The sequence below is a fragment of the Rhinopithecus roxellana genome, chromosome 10 (assembly GCF_007565055.1).
Source record: "Rhinopithecus roxellana isolate Shanxi Qingling chromosome 10, ASM756505v1, whole genome shotgun sequence".
NCBI classification, from domain to species: domain Eukaryota; kingdom Metazoa; phylum Chordata; class Mammalia; order Primates; family Cercopithecidae; genus Rhinopithecus; species Rhinopithecus roxellana.
This window is the reverse complement of record NC_044558.1, coordinates 73444049-73458267: the sequence shown is the minus strand read 5'-3', so window position 1 is coordinate 73458267 and position 14219 is coordinate 73444049. Positions and strand designations below refer to the sequence as shown.

The 14219-nt window shown below is 38.2% G+C and overlaps 1 protein-coding gene across 3 annotated transcripts in view; it reads left to right on the top strand.

The window, feature by feature from the left end:
• CNTN1 (contactin 1) overlaps positions 1–14219 on the top strand; it is a 441173-nt gene that overhangs the window by 183157 nt on the left and 243797 nt on the right. The window lies entirely within an intron of this gene.

The following is a 14219-nucleotide window of genomic DNA, read 5'->3' as shown; positions in this document are numbered from 1 at the left end:
TTTTTATGGAATCTTGTTTCATAAATTAAGAAAATAAGTGTAAGTAATTTCTACTAGTTTTCTTTCTCTTTGATTTTTTTTTTCTCTTAGAAAGAGATTATTTAGGAATGTATTGTCCCCTTGAAATACTGCTGGATTGCTCCCCACTGCACCATTTTATTGTAGAAGTGAGATTCACTCACTCTAGAATAATCCTTAAGAATCATTCTGTGCCTGTTTATATTTACCAATTTCTTTAAAACAACTCTCTTCAAAAAAGTTATTTTCAGTTTACTCATTAATTTTTTATTGGTTTCCTTTAAGTTTACAGTATGTATCTTTACTTAATCACTTTTGAATGATATTATGCTACTTCCTATATAATATAAGGACCTTTACAGCAGTGTACTTCTGGTTCTTTCTGCCATCACTGTTAATGTTGTCATATATATCATTTTTACTTATGTCTTAAACCTCACAACATATTGTTATTATTTTTGTTCTAGATAGTGAATTTTCTTTTACAGAAATTACAAATTAGGAAAAAGTGGGAAGGTTTCTTGAGGCCAGGAGTTTGAGACCAGCCTGGGCAGCAAAGTGAGGCCCCTGTCTTTACAAAAATAAAGAATAAAAAACAGCTGGGCTGCACCTCGCTTTTCAGAAGGCTGAGGTGGAACAATCACTTGTGCCCAGGAGTTTGAGGTTGCAGTGACCTCTGATTGTAGCACTGCACTCCAGTCTAGGTGACAGAGTGATACCTTGTCTCTTAATACACACACACACGCGCACACACACACACACACAATATTTTTCTTATTTACCCTATTTTTACTTTTCTGATCATCTTCATTTCTTTCAGTAGATCCAGGTTCTGTTCAGTGTCATACTCTTTCTGCTTAAAAATCTGCCTTTCACATTTCTTAAAACACTGGTTTCTTTTACGGAGGTTACTGATTTCTCCTGTAGTCTGACAAAAATAAAATGTTTCATGTGTTTCTTCTCCTTTTGGGGAGGTTTGGCTTTTTCTGTTACCCAGGTTGCTCGGTGGCTTTGCAACTTCAGGCCTGTGATACACTCAAGGAAAGTTATGAATTTATCTAGCTTTTTCACATTGTTACACAATAGCCAGGTTCTTTGAAGCTTTCAACATCAAATGCAGAAGCAGAAGTCCACTCACAGTTCACCCCTTCAGTGATTATACGCTGTATTGTCAATGAAAACTTCGTGAAAAAAAATCTCCTTGTTATTTCATGAATTTAATCCTCTTTTCTGAACTGGGTAAAGATTCCTTCTTTCACTGAATTTGCCTAATACCAAGCTACATCTGTAGTCTTTATAAATACTGAACATATACTTATTGAAAGTTGCGGAGCAAACTAGTTTTTCTCCCCATTTCATCCTAACTGTATACATAATATTTTGAAATCTACCATTACTATAAAGTAGAAACATTTTTATATTTATTAAATTTTTACACCTTTTCTCTACCTTATTAAATGAAGATGTATTAAAGAAAGCATGTTTTAAATTTAGTCATTTAAAATATAGCTATTACATATTTGCTATTTTATAGGCATTGAGGAAGATGCTCATGAGAGCACTGTCCTAATGACAAAATTGGGTTTGGGGACTTTGGTATTTTATGAATTTAAAATGATAATCATAGAATTATTGCCAAATAGAACTGCATGAAGTATATTATGTTCAGTGTGGTGGCGGATGCCTGTAATCCCAGATACTCAGAGGCTGAAGCGGGAGAATTGCTTGAACCCAGGAGGCAGAGGTTGCAGTGAGCTGAGATTGCACCGTTGCACTCTAGCCTGGGCAACAAGAGCAAAACTCCGTCTCAAAAAAAAAAAAAATGAAAGGAAGGAAGAAAAACAGATCCCCCCTAATCCTCCAGCCCTTTGTTGTTCTATACAGCAGCAATCCCCATTCTTTTTGGCACCAGGGGCCAGTTTTGTGGAAGATAATGTTTCCACGGATGAGAAGGAATGATTTCCAGAACCTAGTGTTATAGGTTCTGAATTAATGTTTATGAATAAGAAATTCATCCATGATACTTGAGAAAGCTAAAATTGTTTGGATTTTCCTTCTACATACTGTTATTTCTCAGTTAAAATATAATTGATGGATAGATTATTTATAATTCTAATTCTAAAATACTGTAATTCTGTATTAGACAGAATAGGCTAAGATAAAATAGGCAACAATTGTATTAACAAATATCCATAAAACCTTAGGTATTTGACACAGTAAAGTTTATTGTCTATTCACATCACAGCTAAATGCACTAATATCCTATCTCTTAATTCATTTATAGCAAATGACCTCTAAGGATTTCCTATAGTAGGAGTCCCCAACCCCTGGGCAGTAGACTGGTACCAGTCCATGACCTGTTAGAAACTGGACTGCACAGCAGGAGGTGAGCAGTAGATGAGCAAACATTACCACCTGAGCTCTACCTCCTGTCAACAGTAGCATTAGATTCTCATAGGAGCTGGAACCCTATTGTGAACTGTGTATGTGAGGGATCTAGATTGTGAGTTTCTTATGAGGATCTAATGCCTGATGATCTGTGATGGAACAGTTTCATCCTGAAATCATTCCTTCTCATCCGTGGGAACATTATCTTCCACAAAACTGGCCCCTGGTGCCAAAAAGAATGCGGATTGCTGCTGTATAGAACAACAAAGGGCTGGAAGATTAGGGGGGATCTGTTTTTCTTTCTTTCCTTTCATTTTTTTCTTTTCTTTCTTTCTTTCTTTTTTTTTTTTCTTTTTCTTTTTTTTTTTTTTGAGACAGAGTTTTGCTCTTGTTGCCCAGGCTAGAGTGCAATGGTGCAATCTCAGCTCACTGCAACCTCTGCCTCCTGGGTTCAAGCGATTCTCCTGCTTCAGCCTCTTAGTACCTGGGATTACAGGCATCCACCACCACGCCCAGCTAATTTTTTGTATTTTTAGTAGAGACAGGGGTCTAGGCAAGTCTCCAACTCCTGACCTCAGGTGATCTACCTGCCTCGGCCTCTCAAAGAGCTGGGATTACAGGCATGAGCCACCGCGCCCAGACCTATTTTTCTTTTTCTTTTTTTTTTTTTTTTTTTTTTTTTTTTTTTAGTATTTTAAAAAGCAGCTTTATTTATATGTAAATCACATATTCAATTTACCTATTTAAAGTCTGACACAGTTCAATTTATATGTATATAGAGAGAGTTGTGCAACTTTATTTTCCATTGCTTATAATACATTTATAATTTATTGGAAAATTTATAAAGAAAAGGAATTTCTTAAAGTTATGGAAACTGAGAAATCCTAGGTTGAGGGGCTATATCTGGTGAGAACCTTCTTGCTGGTGGGGACTCTGAAGAGTCCTGAGGCGGCACAATGTATCACATGGCAAGTGCTAATGTGCTTAGGTCTCTTTCTCTTATAAAGCTACCAGTCCACTCCCGTGATAACCCATTAATTCATTAATACATTAATTAATGAATAGATTAATCAATTTCTGATGACATAGCCCTTATGATCCAATCACCTCTTAAAGGCCCCACCTCTCAATGCTGTCACATTGGGGATTAAATTTCAACATGAGTTTTGGAGGAGACAGATAGACAAACCATAGCAGCAACCATCACCACAATCTAATTTTAGAATATGTTTGCAATCCTAACAGAAACCTTGTACCTGTTAGTGAGTCCCCATTGTTTCCCTCCATTTGTTCCCCCAGCTCTAAGCAAAAATGAATCTGTTTTCTGTCTCTATAAATTTGTTTATTCTGAACATTTCATATAATTGGAATCATACAGTATGGTCTTTTGTGACTGGCTTCTTTTTTTTTTATTATCCCATTTTCTTTTTTTTCTATTATTATACTTTAAGTTCTAGGATACATGTGCACAATGTGCTGTTTGTTACATATGTATATATGTGTCATGTTGGTGTGCTGCACCCGTTAACTCGTCATTTACATTAGGTATTTCTCTGAATGCTATCCCTCCCCCCTCCTCCCACCCCACGATAGGCCCCAGTGTGTGATATTCCCCACCCTGTGTCCAAGTGTTCTCATTGTTCAATTCCCACCTAGGAGTGAGAACATGCAGTGTTTGGTTTTCTGTCCTTGCGATAGTTTGCTCAGAATGATGGTTTCCAGCTTCCTCCATGTCCCTTCAAACGACATGAACTCATCCTTTTTTATGGCTGTGTAGTATTCCATGGTGTATCTGTGCCACATTTTCTTAATCCAGTCTATCGTTGATGGACATTTGGGTTGGTTCCAAGTCTTTGCTATTGGGAATAGTGCCTCAGTAAACTTATGTGTGCATGTGTCTTTATAGCAGCATGATTTATAATCCTTTGGGTATATACCCAGTAATGGGATGGCTGGGTCAAATGGTATTTCTAGTTCTAGATCCTTGAGGAATCACCACGCTGTCTTCCACAATAGTTGAACTAGTTTACAATCCCATCAACAGTGTAAAAGTGTTCCTATTTCTCCACATCCTCTCCAGCACCTGTTGTTTCCTGACTTTTCAATGATCGCTATTCTAACTGGTGTGAGATAGTATCTCATTGTGGTTTTGATTTGCATTTCTCTGATGGCCAGTGATGATGAGCATTTCTTCATGTGTCTGTTGGCTGTATAAATGTCTTCTTTTGAGAAGTGTCTCTTCATATACTTTGCCCACTTTTTGATGGATTTTTTTTTCTTGTAAATTTGTTTAAGTTCTTTGTAGAATTTGGATATTAACCCTTTCTCAGATGGGTAGATTGCAAAAATTTTCTCCCATTCTGTAGGTTGCCTGTTGACTCTGATGGTGGTTTCTATTGCTGTGCAGAAGCTCTTTTTTTTTTTTTTTTTTTTTTTTATTTCTTTTTTTTTTTTTTTTTTTTATTATACTTTAAGTTCTAGGGTACATGTGTATAACGTGCAGGTTTGTTACATATGTATACTTATGCCATGTTGGTGTGCTGCACCCATCAACTCGTCAGCACCCATCAATTCATCATTTATATCATGTATAACTTCCCAATGCAATCCCTCCCTCCTCCCCCCTCCCCCCTCCCCATGATAGACCCCAGTGTGTGATGTTCCCCTTCCCGAGTCCAAGTGATCTCATTGTTCAGTTCCCACCTATGAGTGAGAACATGCGGTGTTTGGTTTTCTCTTCTTGTGATAGTTTGCTAAGAATGATGGTTTCCAGCTGCATCCATGTCCCTACAAAGGACGCAAACTCATCCTTTTTTATGGCTGCATAGTATTCCATGGTGTATATGTGCCACATTTTCTTAATCCAGTCTGTCACAGATGGACATTTGGGTTGATTCCAAGTCTTTGCTATTGTGAATAGTGCCGCAATAAACATACGTGTACATGTGTCTTTGTAGTAGACTAATTTATAATCCTTTGGGTATATACCCAGTAGTGGGATGGCTGGGTCATATGGTACATCTAGTTCTAGATCCTTGAGGAATTGCCATACTGTTTTCCATAATGGTTGAACTAGTTTACAATCCCACCAACAGTGTAAAAGTGTTCCTATTTCTCCACATCCTCTCCAACACCTGTTGTTTCCTGACTTCTTAATGATTGCCATTCTAACTGGTGTGAGATGGTATCTCATTGTGGTTTTGATTTGCATTTCTCTGATGGCCAGTGATGATGAGCATTTTTTCATGTGTCTGTTGGCTGTATGAATATCTTCTTTTGAGAAATGTCTGTTCATATCCTTTCCCCACTTTTTGATGGGGTTGTTTGTTTTTTTCTCGTATATTTGTTTGAGTTCTTTGTAGATTCTGGATATTAGCCCTTTGTCAGATGAGTAGGTTGCAAAAATTTTCTCCCATTCTGTAGGTTGCCTGTTCACTCTGATGGTAGTTTCTTTTGCTGTGCAAAAGCTCTTTAGTTTAATTAGATCCCATTTGTCAATTATGGCTTTTGCTGCCGTTGCTTTTGGTGTTTTAGACATGAAGTCCTTGCCCATGCCTATGTCCTGAATGGTACTACCTAGATTTTCTTCTAGGGTTTTTATGGTATTAGGTCTAACATTTAAGTCTCTAATCCATCTTGAATTAATCTTCGTATAAGGGGTAAGGAAAGGATCCAGTTTCAGCTTTCTACTTATGGCTAGCCAATTTTCCCAGCACCATTTATTAAATAGGGAATCCTTTCCCCATTTCTTGTTTCTCTCAGGTTTGTCAAAGATCAGATGGCTGTAGATGTGCGGTATTATTTCTGAGGACTCTGTTCTGTTCCATTGGTCTATATCTCTGTTTTGGTACCAGTACCATGCTGTTTTGGTTACTGTAGCCTTGTAGTATAGTTTGAAGTCAGGTAGCGTGACGCCTCCAGCTTTGTCCTTTTGACTTAGGATTGTCTTGGCAATGCGGGCTCTTTTTTGGTTCCATATGAATTTTAAAGCAGTTTTTTCCAATTCTGTGAAGAAAGTCATTGGTAGCTTGATGGGGATGGCATTGAATCTATAAATAACCTTGGGGAGTATGGCCATTTTCACGATATTGATTCTTCCTATCCATGAGCATGGTATGTTCTTCCATTTGTTTGTGTCCTCTTTGATTTCACTGAGCAGTGGTTTGTAGTTCTCCTTGAAGAGGTCCTTTACATCCCTTGTAAGCTGGATTCCTAGGTATTTTATTCTCTTTGAAGCAATTGTGAATGGAAGTTCATTCCTGATTTGGCTCTCTGCTTGTCTGTTGCTGGTGTATAAGAATGCTTGTGATTTTTGCACATTAATTTTGTATCCTGAGACTTTGCTGAAGTTGCTTATCAGCTTAAGGAGATTTTGGGCTGAGACGATGGGGTTTTCTAAATATACAATCATGTCATCTGCAAACAGGGACAATTTGACTTCTTCTTTTCCTAACTGGATACCCTTGATTTCTTTCTCTTGCCTGATTGCCCTAGCCAGAACTTCCAACACTATGTTGAATAGGAGTGGTGAGAGAGGGCATCCCTGTCTTGTGCCAGTTTTCAAAGGGAATTTTTCCAGTTTTTGCCCATTCAGTATGATATTAGCTGTGGGTTTGTCATAAATAGCTCTTATTATTTTGAGGTACGTTCCATCAATACCGAATTTATTGAGCGTTTTTAGCATGAAGGGCTGTTGAATTTTGTCAAAAGCCTTTTCTGCATCTATTGAGACAATCATGTGGTTCTTGTCTTTGGTTCTGTTTATATGCTGGATTACGTTTATTGATTTGCGAATGTTGAACCAGCCTTGCATCCCAGGGATGAAGCCCACTTGATCATGGTGGATAAGCTTTTTGATGTGCTGCTGAATCCGGTTTGCCAGTATTTTGTTGAGGATTTTTGCATCAATGTTCATCAGGGATATTGGTCTAAAATTCTCTTTTTTTGTTGTGTCTCTGCCAGGCTTTGGTATCAGGATGATGTTGGCCTCATACAATGAGTTAGGGAGGATTCCCTCTTTTTCTATTGATTGGAATAGTTTCAGAAGGAATGGTACCAGCTCCTCCTTGTACCTCTGGTAGAATTCAGCTGTGAATCCATCTGGTCCTGGACTTTTTTTGGTGGGTAGGCTATTAATTGTTGCCTCAATTTCAGAGCCTGCTATTGGTCTATTCAGGGATTCAACTTCTTCCTGGTTTAGCCTTGGGAGAGTGTAAGTGTCCAGGAAATTATCCATTTCTTCTAGATTTTCTAGTTGATTTGCGTAGAGGCGTTTATAGTATTCTCTGATGGTAGTTTGTATTTCTGTGGGGTCAGTGGTGATATCCCCTTTATCATTTTTTATTGCATCTATTTGATTCCTCTCTCTTTTTTTCTTTATTAGCCTTGCTAGCGGTCTGTCAATTTTGTTGATCTTTTCAAAAAACCAACTCCTGGATTCATTGATTTTTTGGAGGGTTTTTTGTGTCTCTATCTCCTTCAGTTCTGCTCTGATCTTAGTTATTTCTTGCCTTCTTCTAGCTTTTGAATGTGATTGCTCTTGCCTCTCTAGTTCTTTTAATTGTGATGTTAGAGTGTCAATTTTAGATCTTTCCTGCTTTCTCTTGTGGGCATTTAGTGCTATAAATTTCCCTCTACACACTGCTTTAAATGTGTCCCAGAGATTCTGGTATGTTGTATCTTTGTTCTCATTGGTTTCGAAGAACATCTTTATTTCCGCTTTCATTTCGTTATGTACCCAGTAGTCATTCAGGAGCAGGTTGTTCAGTTTCCATGTAGTTGAGCGGTTTTGATTGAGTTTCTTAGTCCTGAGTTCTAGTTTGATTGCACTGTGGTCTGAGAGACAGTTTGTTATAATTTCTGTTCTTGTACATTTGCTGAGGAGTACTTTACTTCCAATTATGTGGTCAATTTTGGAATAAGTGCGATGTGGTGCTGAGAAGAATGTATATTCTGTTGATTTGGGGTGGAGAGTTCTATAGATGTCTATTAGGTCCGCTTGGTGCAGAGATGAGTTCAATTCCTGGATATCCTTGTTAACTTTCTGTCTCGTTGATCTGTCTAATGTTGACAGCGGAGTGTTGAAGTCCCCCATTATTATTGTATGGGAGTCTAAGTCTCTTTGTAAGTCTCTAAGGACTTGCTTTATGAATCTGGGTGCTCCTGTATTGGGTGCATATATATTTAGGAGAGTTAGCTCTTCCTGTTGAATTGATCCCTTTACCATTATGTAATGGCCTTCTTTGTCTCTTTTGATCTTTGATGGTTTAAAGTCTGTTTTATCAGAGACTAGGATTGCAACCCCTGCTTTTTTTTGTTCTCCATTTGCTTGGTAGATCTTCCTCCATCCCTTTATTTTGAGCCTATGTATGTCTCTGCATGTGAGATGGGTCTCCTGAATACAGCAGACTGATGGGTCTTGACTCTTTATCCAGTTTGCCAGTCTGTGTCTTTTAATTGGAGCATTTAGTCCATTAACATTTAAGGTTAATATTGTTATGTGTGAACTTGATCCTGCCATTATGATATTAACTGGTTATTTTGCTCGTTAGTTGATGCAGTTTCTTCCTAGCCTCGATGGTCTTTACATTTTGCCAAGTTTTTGCGATGGCTGGTACCGGTTGTTCCTTTCCATGTTTAGGGCTTCCTTCAGGGTCTCTTGTAAGGCAGGCCTGGTGGTGACAAAATCTCTAAGCATTTGCTTATCTGTAAAGGATTTTATTTCTCCTTCACTTATGAAACTTAGTTTGGCTGGATATGAAATTCTGGGTTTAAAATTCTTTTCTTTAAGAACGTTGAATATTGGCCCCCACTCTCTTCTGGCTTGTAGAGTTTCTGCCGAGAGATCTGCTGTTAGTCTGATGGGCTTCCCTTTGTGGGTGACCCGACCTTTCTCTCTGGCTGCCCTTAAGATTTTTTCCTTCATTTCAACTTTGGTGAATCTGGCAATTATGTGTCTTGGAGTTGCTCTTCTGGAGGAGTATCTTTGTGGCGTTCTCTGTATTTCCTGAATTTGAATGTTGGCCTGCCCTACTAGGTTGGGGAAGTTCTCCTGGATGATATCCTGAAGAGTGTTTTCCAACTTGGTTCCATTTTCCCCCTCACTTTCAGGCACCCCAATCAGGCGTAGATTTTGTCTTTTTACGTAATCCCATACTTCTTGCAGGCTTTGCTCATTTCTTTTTCTTCTTTTTTCTTTTGGTTTCTCTTCTCGCTTCATTTCATTCATTTGATCTTCAATCGCTGATACTCTTTCTTCCAGTTGATCGAGTCGGTTACTGAAGCTTGTGCATTTGTCACGTATTTCTCGTGTCATGGTTTTCATCTCTGTCATTTCGTTTATGATCTTCTCTGCATTAATGAGTCTAGCTGTCAATTCTTCCACTCTTTTTTCAAGATTTTTAGTTTCTTTGCGCTGCGTACGTAATTCCTCCTTTAGCTCTGATAAGTTTGATGGACTGAAGCCTTCTTCTCTCCTCTCGTCCAAGTCATTCTCTGACCAGCTTTGATCCGTTGCTGGTGATGGGCTGCGCTCCTTTGCAGGGGGAGATGCGCTCTTATTTTTTGAATTTCCAGCTTTTCTGCCCTGCTTCTTCCCCATCTTTGTGGTTTTATCTGTCTCTGGTCTTTGATGGTGGTGACGAACTGATGGGGTTTTGGTATAGGTGTCCTTCCTGTTTGATAGTTTTCCTTCTGACAGTCAGAAGGACTCTCTGTTGGTCTGTTGGAGATTGCTTGAGGTCCACTCCAGACCCTGTTTGCCTGGGTATCAGCAGCAGAGGTTGCCGAAGATAGAATATTGCTGAACAGCGAGTGTACCTGTCTGATTCTTCCTTTGGAAGTGTCCTCTCAGGGGTGTACTCCACCCTGTGAGGTGTGGGGTGTCAGACTGCCCCTAGTGGGGGATTTCTCCCAGCTAGGCTACTCAGGGGTCAGGGACACACCTGAGCAGGCAGTCTGTCCGTTCTCAGATCTCAACCTCCGCGTTGGGAGATCCGCGGCTCTCCCCAAAGCTGTCAGACAGAGTCGTTCGCATCTGCACCGGCTCCGGCTACTTCCCCTGTTGGTCTTCAGCTGTGTGCTGTCCCCAGAGGTGGAGACTACAGAGACAGGCAGGCTTCCTTGAGCTGCTGTGAGCTCCACCCAGTTCGAGCTGCCCAGCGGCTTTGTTTACCTACTTAAGCCTCAGCAATGGCGGGCGCCCCTCCCCCAGCCTCGCTGCTGCCTTGCGGATAGATCGCGGCAGACTGCTGTGTTAGCAGTGAGGGAGGCTTCGTGGGCGTGGGACCCTCCCGGCCAGGTGTGGGATATATTCTCCTGGAATGCCTGTATGCTTACAGCGCAGTATTGGGGTGGGAGTTACCCGATTTTCCAGGTGTTGTGTGTCTCAGTTCCCCTGGCTAGGAAAACGGATCCCCTTCCCCCTTGCGCTTCCAGGTGAGGCGATGCCTCGCCCTGCTTCAGCTCTCGCTGGTCAGGCTGCAGCAGCTGACCAGCACCGATTGTCCGGCACTCCCTAGTGAGATGACCCCAGTACCTCAGTTGAAAATGCAGAAATCACCGGTCTTCTGTGTCGCTCGCGCTGGGAGTTGGAGACTGGAGTTGTTCCTATTCGGCCATCTTGCTCCGCCCCCTCCTTCTTTTTCTTTTAATAACTTTATCGAGATATTATTCACATACCCTAGAATTCACCCATTTAAAGTGTACAATTCAGTGATTCATAGTTGTGCAATCATTAATTTCAGAACATTCTTATTCCCTTAAAAGAAACTATATGTGTTGGCTTCATTTTGCCCCCATCCCCTCCCCTTATCCCTAAGCAATCACTAATCTACTTTCTATCTTTATGATTTACCTATTCTGGGCATTTCATGTAAATGAAATTGCACAATATGATTTCATATATTTTATGAATTTTCTTTCACTTAGCATAATGTTTTCAAAGTTCATTGATGTTGTATCATGTATAACTACTTCATTCCTTTTTATTGCTGTATAATATTCCATAGTATAAATATACCACTTTTTCCATATCCGTTCATTAGCCGATGGACATTTGAGTTGTTTATGCTTTTTGGCTATTATGAATAATGCAGCAATGAATATTTGTGTGAAAGTTTTGTGTAGATATATGTTTTTATTTCTCTCATGCATATAATTAAGGGTGGAATTGCTGGGGCATATGGTGACTCTATTCTTAAATTTGGAGGCGACGTTACCACTGAACTGTTTTCCAAAGTAACAGCACCATTTTACATTTCCACCAGCAATGAATAAAGGTTCCTGTTTCTCCACATCCTCACCAAAATTTCTTCTTGCCTTTTTTATTAAAGCCATCATAGTGGGTGTGAAGTAATAGTCTATTGTGAGTTTGATCTGTATTTTCATAATTAGTAATGATAGTAATGATTTGGATGTCTTTTCATGCGATCATTGTCCATCTGTGTATCTTCTTTGGAGAAACACCTCTTCAAATCCTTTGTCTATTTATCTAACTGGGATTTTTGTCTCTTTAAGTATTGAGTTATAAGAGTTCTTTTTAAATTCTGGATATAGTCACTTATCAGATATATGTCTTGCAAATATTTTCTGCTATTCTGTGAGTAGTCTCTTCACTTTCTTGATGATACACTTTGATACCCAAAAGTTTGCAACCTTAATGAAGTCTAATTCTATTTTTGCTTTTGTTGCTGATGCTTTTTGTATCCTATGTAAGAAACTTTGGCCTGACTTGTGGTCAAAGATTTACTCCTATGCTTTCTTCCAAGAAACATAGTTTTAGCTCTTAGATTTAGATTTATGACTCATTCTGAGTCATTTTTTTTGGTATGGTGTGAAGTAGGGTTCCAAACTTATTATTATTTTTTTTTTTGTATTTGAATATTTAGTTGTTTCAGTACCATATACTCATTGAACTGTCTTCACGTTCTTTTCAAAATCTATTGACCATAAGGGTAAAGGCTTATTTCCTTACTCTGAATTCTGTCCTATTGATCTATATGTCTATTACTACCAATACTACACTGTCTTGATTATTGTTACTTTGTAGTGAATTTGAAATTTAGAACTGTGAATTCTCCACTTTGTGCTTCTTTTCAGTACTCTTTTGGATATTCTGGGTCCCTTGGATTTTCATATTAATTTTAAGATTGGCTTGTAAAACTTTGCAAAAGAGTCAGGTGAGATTTTGAAAGGGATTACATTCAATCTGTAGAATACTATTGGGAATATTGACATGGAAAAGATATTAAGTCTTCTGAACAATGAACATAAGATGATTTTCCATTAATTTAGGCCTTTTGTTTCTTAAACAATGTTTTGTAGTTTTCAATGTAAATTTCTTGCGCTTCTTTCATCAAATTCATTCCTAAGTATGTTATTTGTCTTGGTGCTATTGTAAATTTAATTATTTTTAAATTGTATTTTCAGATTGTTCGTTGCAAGTATATAGAATATGACTATTTTTGCATATTTATCTTCTGTCCTGAAACCTTGCTGAACTCATTTATTAGTCATAATTTTTTTTAGTGGATTCCTTAGTATTTTCTAAATACAATATTATGTCATCTGCAAATAAAAATAGTTTTATTCTTTTTTCCCAACCTGGGTTTCTTTTATTTATTTATTTTTTTATCTATTTGCTCTATCTAGAACTTTCAGTAAAATGTTCAACAGAAGTGGTGAAAGAGACAGCTTTGTCTCGTTCCTGATCATATGGGAAAAGTATTCAGTAATTCATCTTTAACATAATGTTAGCAGTGGATTATATGTTGATGCTCTTTATCAAATTGTGAAAGTTTCCTTCTATTCCTAGTTTACATTTTTATTATAAAAAGTTTTGGAATTTGTCAAATGCTTTTTCTACATCTATTGGGGTGATCATGTGGTTTTTGTTCTTTCTTCTATTAATATGATGTATTGCATCAATTGATTTTTGGATTTTAAACTAACCCTGTGTAACTGGGAAAAATCTCACTTGGCTATGATGTGAGATTCTTTTTACCTATCTAGCCAGATTCAGTTTGCTAATATTCTGTTGATAATTTTTACATTTGTGGATCTCACTCACCTGTTCTTTTTTAAAATATATTTTACATTGATAACTAGATGTCTTAGATAATAACATCATAGCAACTCTGGAGACTGATTTCTCCACCTTTCTATTATTATTGTTGTTGTTTAGTTTTTGGTCATTTGTGTATTTGTTTTGTGATTCAGCTGAAATAATTTCATGAAGTCTTTCTGTGCAGGATGTTTTTAAGGGCCGGGCCTAAAAGTTACATACATCACTTTTGCCCGAATCCCAAATACCAGAATTTGGACATGTGGTCCACACCTAATTGCAAGAGAAGCTGAGAAATGTAGACAAGCACAGTGTTACTTGGTGAGCACCAGAAATCTCTGCATCATTCAAACTTCTAGTTATCAAATATCTCTTTTCCACATTCAATGTACCCTGTTGTCCAAGGAGTTCAATCATAAATCACTGAATTCCAAGTTGAAGAGCTCTCAAGTCAGGAAATGCATCCACTTGGTCTAGTGACATAGAAACTAAAAAGACAAGGTCTCCCCACATGCCATCTGCATCCATAGATGCACCTAACCTAAACTGGTGGGTCAGGGGAAAGAAAAATACATCTACCATTAATAAAATGGAAGGCTGGATGACATACAAAGATCACTTATCTTTCTATGAGACATTGGTCACAGGATACAAAATGTCAGCTAAATAAGAGGAATAATTTCAACAGCATGGGACTATAGTTAATAACAATGTGTTGTATTTGCAAATCCCTAAGAGTCAATTTTAAGTG